The sequence below is a fragment of the Misgurnus anguillicaudatus genome, chromosome 10, assembly GCF_027580225.2.
Source record: "Misgurnus anguillicaudatus chromosome 10, ASM2758022v2, whole genome shotgun sequence".
In the NCBI taxonomy this organism is placed as follows: domain Eukaryota; kingdom Metazoa; phylum Chordata; class Actinopteri; order Cypriniformes; family Cobitidae; genus Misgurnus; species Misgurnus anguillicaudatus.
In genome coordinates this window covers 41,062,338-41,072,417 of record NC_073346.2, presented here as the reverse complement: position 1 = coordinate 41,072,417, position 10,080 = coordinate 41,062,338, and the positions used below count along the sequence as shown (strand labels likewise).

The 10,080-nt window shown below is 43.8% G+C and overlaps 1 long non-coding RNA gene across 1 annotated transcript; it reads right to left on the bottom strand.

Moving 5' to 3' along the window:
* Positions 1-5,058: 5,058 nt before the first annotated feature.
* LOC141367372 (uncharacterized) lies at positions 5,059-6,244 on the bottom strand. Its single transcript, XR_012371739.1, has 2 exons — positions 5,592-6,244; positions 5,059-5,101 (listed from the first exon to the last, which is right to left on the bottom strand). It is a non-coding gene; the product is annotated as an uncharacterized lncRNA (long non-coding RNA).
* Positions 6,245-10,080: the final 3,836 nt, after the last annotated feature.

Genomic DNA, 10,080 nt, shown 5'->3' with positions numbered 1-10,080 from the left:
GAGAGCCGTACGTGTGTGTGTGTGTGTGTGTATGTGTGTGTACGTGTGTGTTTTCTGCTTCAAAGAGTCAGGTTTGTGTTTGATTTGGGATTGTGTTTGTTTCTGTTTGATGGACAGGGATTAAATCACATGTCTGCATGTACGCTTCACCTTTAACAGCTTAGAAGCGAAGGCCAAAAGTCTGAGCAGTGAACGACAGAATAAAGCCAAATTCTGCTGTTGACATCTGACGAGAAGATGGGTCTGTTTCAGGCTGTTCCAGTCACTGAAGAGCGGGACCCTACTGAAAAAAACACCATCAAACCAGCATGGACCAGCATGGGAATTATGCTGGTCTATGCTGGTTTAGCTGGTGGTCACAGCATACCAGCACCAAAACACAACATATGCTGGTATGACCAGCATGGGATGCTGGTGCTAATGCTGGTTTGTTGCTGGTTTAGCTGGTGCTGATGCTGGTGCTGATGCTGGTGCTGATGCTGGTTTAGCTGGTGTTCACTCGCAAACCAGCTCCAAAACACAACATATGCTGGTCTTGCTGGTATGCTGGTTTTTTCAGCAGGGGAGAGAGAGAGAAACTCTCAGAAAGAAGTAAAAAAGCTGTCACTGGGGCAGTACTCATTTATAAAGCCTAAACAGTGCATATTAATACCTCAAAGATATTGGTACAAAATATACACATATCTGTTCCTAAACGTTACATAGTGGGACATTTTAAAGGGTATCATCACAGTTAAAGCTTTGTTCTTCAATAAATGTTAGTAACTGCAGATATACAGTGAGGAAAATAAGTTGAACACCCTGCTGTTTTGCAAGTTCTCCAACTTAGAAATCATGGAGGAGTCTGACCTTTTCATCGTAGGTGCATGTCCACTGTGAGAGACATAATGTAAAAAAAATCCAATCACAATGTATGATTTTTAAACGATTCACTTGTATGATACAGCTGCAAATAAGCACTTGAAGACCTGTCTATCAGCTAGAATTCTGAACCTCAAAGACCTGTTAGTCTGCCTTTAAAATGTCCACCTCCACTCCATTTATTATCACAAATTAGATGCACTGTTTGAGGTCATTAGCTGCATAAAGACACCTGTCCACCCCATACAATCAGTAAGAATCCAACTACTAACATGGCCAAGACCAAAGAGCTTCCCAAACACATTAGAGACAATATTGTACACCTCCACAAGGCTGGAAAGGGCTACAGGGAAATTGGCAAGCAGCTTGGTGAAAAAAATCTCCCTCAGACTGGGGCTCCATGCAAGATCTCACCTCGTGGGGTCTCAATGATCCTAAGAAAGGTGAGAAATCAGCCCACAACTACATGAGAGGAGCTCGTCAATGACCTGAAAAGAGCTGGGACCATCGTTTCCAAAGTTACTGTTGGTAATACACTAAGACTTTATGGTTTAAAATGGTTCCATGCATGGCACGGAAGGTTCCCCTGCTTAAACCAGCACATGTCCAGGCCCGTCTTAAGTTTGCCAATGACCATTTGGATGTTCCAGAGGAGTCATGAGAGAAAGTCATGTGGTCAGATGAGACCAAAATATAACTTTTTGGTTATAATTCCACTAAACGTGTTTGGACCCGAAGCACACAGCCAGGATAACCAAGGAGTTGCTCTGTAAGAAGCATACAGGAAACATTTGACCTCTGCAATTGCAAACAAAGGCTACTGTACCAAATATTAACATTGATTTTCTCAGGTGTTCAAATACTCATTTGCAGCTGTATCATACAAATAAATAGTTTAAAAAATCATACATTGTGATTTCTGGATTATTTTTAGATTATGTCTCTCACAGTGGACATACACATACAAAGACAATTTCAGATCCCTCCATGAGTGGGAGAACTTGCAAAATAGCAGGGTGTTCAAATACTTATTTTCCTCACTGTATTAGTCCAAAGAGGAAATTGGAAGATTGTACATCTGTACAACAACAACAACAACATTTCCTTTAATGGAGTTTGCACAATGAGTCCGAAGATCTCGTCTGATATTTTCACATGTTAAAACGATCTCACATTGTATCAATAACTTTTACACATTGCCTCCGAAACATTTGATTGTCTGAAAATAGAAACGGGTTTAATTTTCATCATTTTTTGCATCCGTTGCAAGCATTTTGAGAGGTGTTTTGACAATTCAGAGCCACCATACAAAGAACACCAAAAACCAAAATGGCTTTGACAACTTGATCCACTTCATCACAAAGCTGTCAGGGTGTGGTGGTGGATAGAACCCAAACGCAGACAGCTCGTAACTTAAAGACGTTTATTAAAACATAAATACCCTCGAGGGGGCAAACAATGACAATAACTTGAAAATAATCACGACAAGACAGATCACACGAGACAGTATCATAGATACACAATGAACCGGCCCAGGACAGCAAACACAAGGGCTTTAAATAGGGAAAACTAAACTAGGGAACAATGACAAACAGGTGGAGGGAATTAACTAATCAAGAGTTAACAAGGAAACAGGAGGGTAAGGTTAAGACTAAAGACAGGAGAGCATGCGGTACACCAAACATAAACACAGACCACATGACTCTCCACACAGACACAGAACACGTATACGTGGGTGTCAGGATCCCGGCACCAAACAAGACTAAATACACTTAATAACATTTGGGATCCTGACACTACCCCGCCCTTAAGGGATGCCACATGGCATCCCAACACAACAATACAAAACATTAAACAATAAACAAAGTCCAACGGCCAGAAGGCCGACAGTGCCCAATGTCCGGACCCCCGAAAACAAGAAGGCGGGACAGACGGTCTCCGCCCAGGAAGTGGGCCCGGAACCCAGCACCGCTCGGCCCGCCGACCCCGAACAGGACACAGAACATGCCGTACAGGAACGCTCGCGGGGCTCACTGACCAGTGAGCATCCCGGAGCTTGCTGGCCGATCCTCTGTCGCGGGGCTCGCTGCAAAGAGCTCCATCGCGGCGACAGTCCGACGTGCAAACACTCCCACGGGATCCGCCGACCAGGAACTTCCCGCGAATCTCACCTTCCCGGCACTTATCCGCGGGGCTCACCGACCAGCACACTCCCGTGGGGCTCGTCGATCCGGATCTGTCCCGCGGAGCTCCCCGAACAGGAACACTCCCGCGAAGCTCGTCGACCAGTAGCCCTACCGAAGACGCCACCGATCAGGAACACACCCGCGGGGCTCACTGCACGGCCACAGGAACACAACGGCACAGACAACGGCAGGACTGGACAGACATCAGGACAAAGCAGGACTCGACGGACAACAGCAGACTCGACGACATCAGGTAAAAAACAAAAAGAGCTGTCTGCTGGGTTCCAGAATGGCCGGTTCATTCTGTCAGGGTGTAGTGGTGGATGGAACCCAAACGCAGACAACTCGTAACTTAAAGACGTTTATTATAATATGAATACCCTCGAGGGGGAAAACAATGACAATAACTTGAAAATAATCACGACAAGACAGATCACACGAGACAGTATCATAGATACACAATGAACCGGCCCAGGACAGCAAACACAAGGGCTTTAAATAGGGAAAACTAAACTAGGGAACAATGACAAACAGGTGGAGGGAATTAACTAATCAAGAGTTAACAAGGAAACAGGAGGGTAAGGTTAAGACTAAAGACAGGAGAGCATGCGGTACACCAAACATAAACACAGAACACATGACTCTCCACACAGACACAGAACACGTATACGGGGGTGTCAGGATCCCGGCACCAGAAACAAGACAAAATACACTTAATAACATTTGGGATCCTGACAAAAGCACTGTATGGCAAACAAAGTGTGAAATACAAAGAGATGGATTATAAAGACAGATTGTTAACAATATGTACTGTTTTTAAAACAAATGTACAACAGATGACACAATATTGCGCTCAAGTTAGCTTGTTGCTAATGTCATTTATCCATTCATAGTAAATAGTGCTAACGTTATGAAGACTCCAAATGTTTTCACAACAGATTCATTAATACGCACCATACTTGATGTGCAAGGTGTGTGTTCTTAGGATGACAAATACAAAAAAAAATAATGCAAACAAACATTTCAGAATTAAGTGTGCAAGGATCTTAACCCTTTTCATTGGACAGTGATCATCGTCTCAATCTCAATGTAAAAACAAAAGAATGTGAATTATGTAGTGACTAAAAAAACTGAACACCCATCAAATAAAGTTATATAATCTGAAATATCGTCATTCTACTGAAACATCTAGTTTAGTTTGTGTTTTAACTCCTCAATGCTGCACAGTAATAAAAACAGTCTATGGAGTCAAGAAATAAATAAAATAATATTCCAAGAGAAGATGAAGAAACCGGGAGAAAGTCAAAGTAACCTGACCACAATTATCTGGTTATTCTGAAACACAGTGGAGGTCATATTCTCTTTATATTCCTCTCTCCTGATCTCCATACACTTGTGTATGTGCTTCAGCCTGTGGGATTCATTATCCAGAAACATCAACCCCTCTCCTCCCTGTAGCACTGTTTTGCCCTGAAGCGTTGTATCTATAATTCATTCCTTCTCTAGCCTTTCACTTCTCTTCCATGTTGCAGACTCATTATCCACATCGCAGGTGTCGGCCGACAGCGTTGTGCTTTAATACTCATCTCTGAGGAATGGCAACTGTAATCCAGCGTAAACATAAACCTTCGATCGCCTCACAAGCGCGTCCACTTGGATTGATATCCATTCTGCACAGGGAAGGCGCGGTTATAATACAGCAAGCCATAACAAATATTCACACTTACTCAACTAAATAACACAAACTGATGCTGCAGCCCAATTTACACATATTTATGCCTCTATAGGAGCATCTGCATTCACATCAATGCTTAAAATGGTGTGAGGCAGGCGTTCACACTGAACACGGTCATTTACTGTAAATGGTTGCTTTGGGGCCCATCATGTGATTTCTGGTTGGATCTACTTTAACCAGCCTGGTCTCATTGTTAATACCTAGTTGTAAAATCTCTTTTTCAACCACTGGTTGGATTGCTGAAGGCTACAGGTTGCTGGTCAAGACAACGATATCTCAAGAAATGTAGGTTTGTTTATTGAATAAGAAATGTGTGGTTCTGAAACAGATTAATAAAGTACAAACATGAATATGTAAATATTACAACGGTTAAATAATCAACTAGTAAACAGATTAATAATGAATAACAACTAAAACACTACAACTCTGCATTTATACTATAATTATAACTACTTATATTATAAACTTAAACACAAACACGTAGAAAGTGTGTTATTTATGTGCATGCACAGTTCACGTGCTCGTCTCTGCCGTGCACGTGCAATGGCGCTGCTATTATGCAAAACCTAGAGCGCATGTGCGTTGTTAACATGTAAAGAAGCATTTATGATTTTAAATGAATAAATATAAACATATACACATAACAAGAATGCTAAACGGATAAAGTAATAGTTGATTGGATATCATCGAATCATATTATCATCGAATAATAGTTAGAGTGTAAACATCTGCATGTTATCACACCAATCATAACTATAATATGTAAACGTCCTATAAAGTTACTTATATACATATATCTAATTACTTACATCGTGATGCACGCACACGTATACATAATCAATAAACACTTAAATAATTTGGCACTTAATCCACCTGTTTCGGTCTATAAACTATCTACAACGTGCAGCCAACTCCGCTATACGGTTCTCTCTCCCGCTCCGTAACCTAGCAACCCCAGTGCGAACTTTTGGAACAGTCCATTTCTGATGAAACGATAGGGGTGTTTGGTAAAGTCCATATATTTAGCATTTAGTTTCTACAGCCGCCCCCAAATTCACCTTGTGAATTTGATTTATAAAAGTGGCTCATCTTTCTATCAGTCCAGGATGGGAGTTAATCATGGAGAGGGGGCAGACATACTAACTTGGCTACAGGTCGGGTGTAAGTTTTGTCTATCACCTGTATCTCTGCCGATCTAATTCTCTTATCAGTTCCAGGATGTACCTGAACAACCTTTCCCACCGGCCACAAAGCACGTGGCAATTGCTGGTCTATGATCATAACGGTATCTCCAATCTGCAGATCAGTTCCTCCTGTTTTCCATTTCTGCCTAATCTGAAGGTTTGGTAGGTAGTGACGAATAAAGTGTCTCCAAAAGTGATCAGCGAGGAGCTGACTATGCTTCCATCTTCTACGGCTCAAGAGTTCAGAATCATGGTATGTGACTTGAGGTAATGAGGCATCCCGCAGCCCCATCAACAAGAGGTTTGGAGTTACTTGGTCTGGATCCGCAATGTCAGAAGAGGTGTAGGCAATGGGTTTGGAGTTGAGAATACCTTCTATTTCTATAAGGACTGTTCTCAGTACTTCTTCACTGACCATCTGGGCGCCAAGTGTGACTTGAAGCGCTGCCTTTAGAGAACGTATTTCTCTCTCCCAGCATCCTCCGAAGTGAGGTGCACTGGGTGGGTTAAAGAGAAATCTTATCTGCTGGCTGGCGAGGTGAGCTTGTAACTCAGGATGAAGAGCCATAAACGATTCTCTTAGTTCTCTTTCTCCTCCTCTGAAATTGGTACCCTGGTCTGCCAAGAGCTCAAAGGGTTTGCCGCGTCTGGCTATGAATCTCCGTAGGGCCATCAAGAAGGAATCTGGGTCCATACTGGTAAGTATATCAATATGGACTGCCCGTGAGGTCATGCATTTAAAAATGATTCCCCATCTCTTTTCATTCCTACGTCCCACTTTTATAGTGTAAGGTCCGAAACAGTCTACACCCGTGGAATAAAATACTGGTTGATGGATCCTTAATCTGGCCTGAGGAAGATCTGCCATTTTGGGAGGGTGTGGTTGTCCCCGCCATCTTTGACACTCTGTGCATTGCCGTTGGTGACTTTTGACTGCTGCTCGTCCCCGTAACACCCAGTACTTTCTTCGAAGCTCAGCAAACACCCTGTCTGGCCCTGGGTGATGCAATTGATTGTCATATTCTTTGATTATTAGTTTGGTAATTGGGTGGCGTGAGTCAAGGACGATAGGATGAATGGCATCTTCTTCCAGTTGGCTGTATTGACGGAGGCGGCCACCAACACGTATAAGTTCTATGACATCATCGAATTCAGGAGCTAAGCATAACAATCGACTATGTTTTGGCAAGGGTTTGTTTGCTCTTAAGCATGACAGTTCCTCTGCGAAGGAGTCAGTTTGAATCTTACGAAGAGCTGCCAGCTCTGCTCCTTTATAGTCATCTGCTGTTGGTGTATTGTCATGTTGAATATAGGCTTTCAGCAAATCTGTATAGGTTGAGTACTGCTGCAGGTCTGGTGTAGGCACAGTGGAAGTTGTTAAACCACAAAAGGCAGACTTTCTCAGTTCGTTGTCATGATTAGTGGTGGTTAGCGGCAGCATCTCTGGCCAGCTATGAGATGTTTGGCTAAGAAATTTGGGCCCACTGTACCATCTGCTTTCACGGCCTATGTCACGGATAGATCTACCTTTCGTGATGTCATCTGCAGGGTTGTCCTGTGAAGGCACATACCTCCAGGTATCAGACTCCGTGAGCTCCTGTATTTCAGCCACTCTGGTGCCTACAAACACTTTGAATCGGCAAGATTGTGACAGAAGCCAGTTAAGCACAGTTGTGGAATCAGACCACAGAGTAATGCTTTGGATAGGCAAAGTTAGCTCTGTTCTCAAAACTTTTGCAAGTTGTGCGCCAGTCAGAGTGGCGCATAGCTCCAAGCGAGGAATGGTTTGCTGTTTCTTAGGAGCTACACGGGATCGGGCGGTGATAAAGGCTACTTCCACTCTACCCTGGTCTTCCGTCCGCAGGTACGCTACGGAGCCGTAAGCTTGCTCTGAAGCATCACAGAAAATATGAATCTGCCTTACACTATTATGATGATCGAGCTCTTTGCTACAGTAACACCTCGGCCAGTTGATGTTCTGTAATTCGTCCAGCTCGTTCACCCAGGCTTTCCATGAGCTTAACAGTTCCTCAGGCAATCTAGGGTCATCCCACTCTCTTTTCTTATCCCATAATCTCTGCACAATTACTTTGGCTCGTGTAGTAAATGGCACAATGTAGCCAATGGGGTCATACTGGCTGGCTAGAACATGGTAGATGCTCCGCATTGTAGGTGGGGAGTGGTCAAGGTTGCGAGGTTTATATGACAAGGTGTCTGATAAACAGTGCCAGTGCAAACCAAGAGTTGACTCCTGTGCGTTCTGATGACCTTCACTAAGCCACTGAATGCTGCTTTGGGATTGAACGTCAGTTGGTAAGTGACTGATGACTGATGGATCATTGCTCCCTCACTGCCTTAAGTCAAAGCCTCCCGAGCTTAAGAGGCTGCGGAGTCTGTTTACTAGGTCTTTGGCCATTTCACTGGAGACGAAGCTTTGAAGGCAGTTGTCAACATAAAAAGATTTCTCCACGGAAACCTGTGTGTCTATGGACTCACTGTGATCCTGAACATGCTTCTGTAAAGCAAATGTAACACAGCAGGGACTGCATGTAGTTCCAAAGGGAAGCACTTGCCATTCATATACCTCTGGCGGTTTATCTTTCTGTAAATCTCTCCATAGGAATCGCAGCAGCGGCTTGTCTTCAGGCAGAAGGCGCACCTGATGGAACATACCACGAATGTCGCTGCTAACTGCAATGGAATGTTCTCTGAAACGTAGTAGAACTGCCAGGAGAGAAGGACTGAGTTTTGGACCAGGTAGCAAGAACTCATTTAAATTTTGGCCTTTGTATGTGAATGAACAGTTGAATACGACCCTGTTCTTTCCATTATGCTCTACCATATGGTGTGGTATGTACCAAGTTTCCTTGGACTGTTTCACCTGTTCAGGGTTGAGTTTTATGATGTAGCCGGCTTTCTGTAACCTGACTATCTCTTCCTGGTATGCTGCTGCTTGATCAGGTTTTCTTTCCAACCGATTTTCAATTCCCCGTAATTGTGGCAGTACAGCTTCTTTGGGTGCATGAAGGAATGGCATGTTCTTAACACGTAGCAGAGGGGTTGCATATCGCTGGACTCCATCAACGTCTACTCTCACTGTTTTGTCTTGGAGTAGCTGTATGGACTCCTGGTCTTGTCGTGACCTTGTTAGTACTTTCTCACTCTGAAATGGGAGGATGTCCATTTTCCACAGTTTCTCCACATCAGCATACAGGCTGTCAATGGGTCGCAGGCTAGTGAAGAGACAATGCTGTGGGGCAAATCTGGTTGTTATATCTTGTGCTGGACCCTGTAATGTCCATCCCAAGCGTGTTCTCACAGCAGCAGGGCCACCCGGTGGGCCTAGTCTGACTGGTTCTATGGGTGTTATGAGGTGAGGGCAGTCAGAACCAATAAGAATCACAGGTTTCACATTGTGAAAATGCTGAAGCGGCAGACCTGCAAGGTGTTTGTATCTTTTCTGAAGTACCTTGACTGGGTGGGTGTGCTCTGCTAGTCCCAGGCTGTCAGCTGTAAAGGCACTCCGAATCCTGAAAACCTTACGAGGGTTATCCATTGAAGACACTGTGAATGTTACAGCCGCCCCATGAATGGTCTGTGTCTCTTGCCTGACTGTGCGAAGGGCTAAGTCCTCTGGCTGTCCCTTCAGTTTTAGCTTCTGTACTGCATCATTGAGGATAATGGTTCGCTCTGACCCATCATCAAGTACAGCATAAGCCTCCATAGCTTTGTTGCCATTTCTGAGCAAAACTTTGGTCACTTTTAACAGAATCTTGTTGTCACAGGTGGGACGATCAACATATAATACTGCACTGGGCGGAACAGATTCTTCTGTTTCTCTACCTTTCTCATTTACATCATGTAGTGCAACCAAGTGCTTTCTGTTACAGGTTTGACAGAGAACTTTCAGAGTGCAGTAAGCTGCTTGGTGACCGCGTCCACAGCGCCAGCATCTATTCTGGCTCCTAATCCATGTCACTTTCTGTTCTTTGCTGAGTAACTTAAAGCTCTCACAGTTATTCAGGTAATGTCTGTTGTTATCACAGTATGCACAGTAAGCATTCACCCATTCTCTCTTAGCCGCAGTTGGTCTCTGTTGATCAGCTGGTGATAT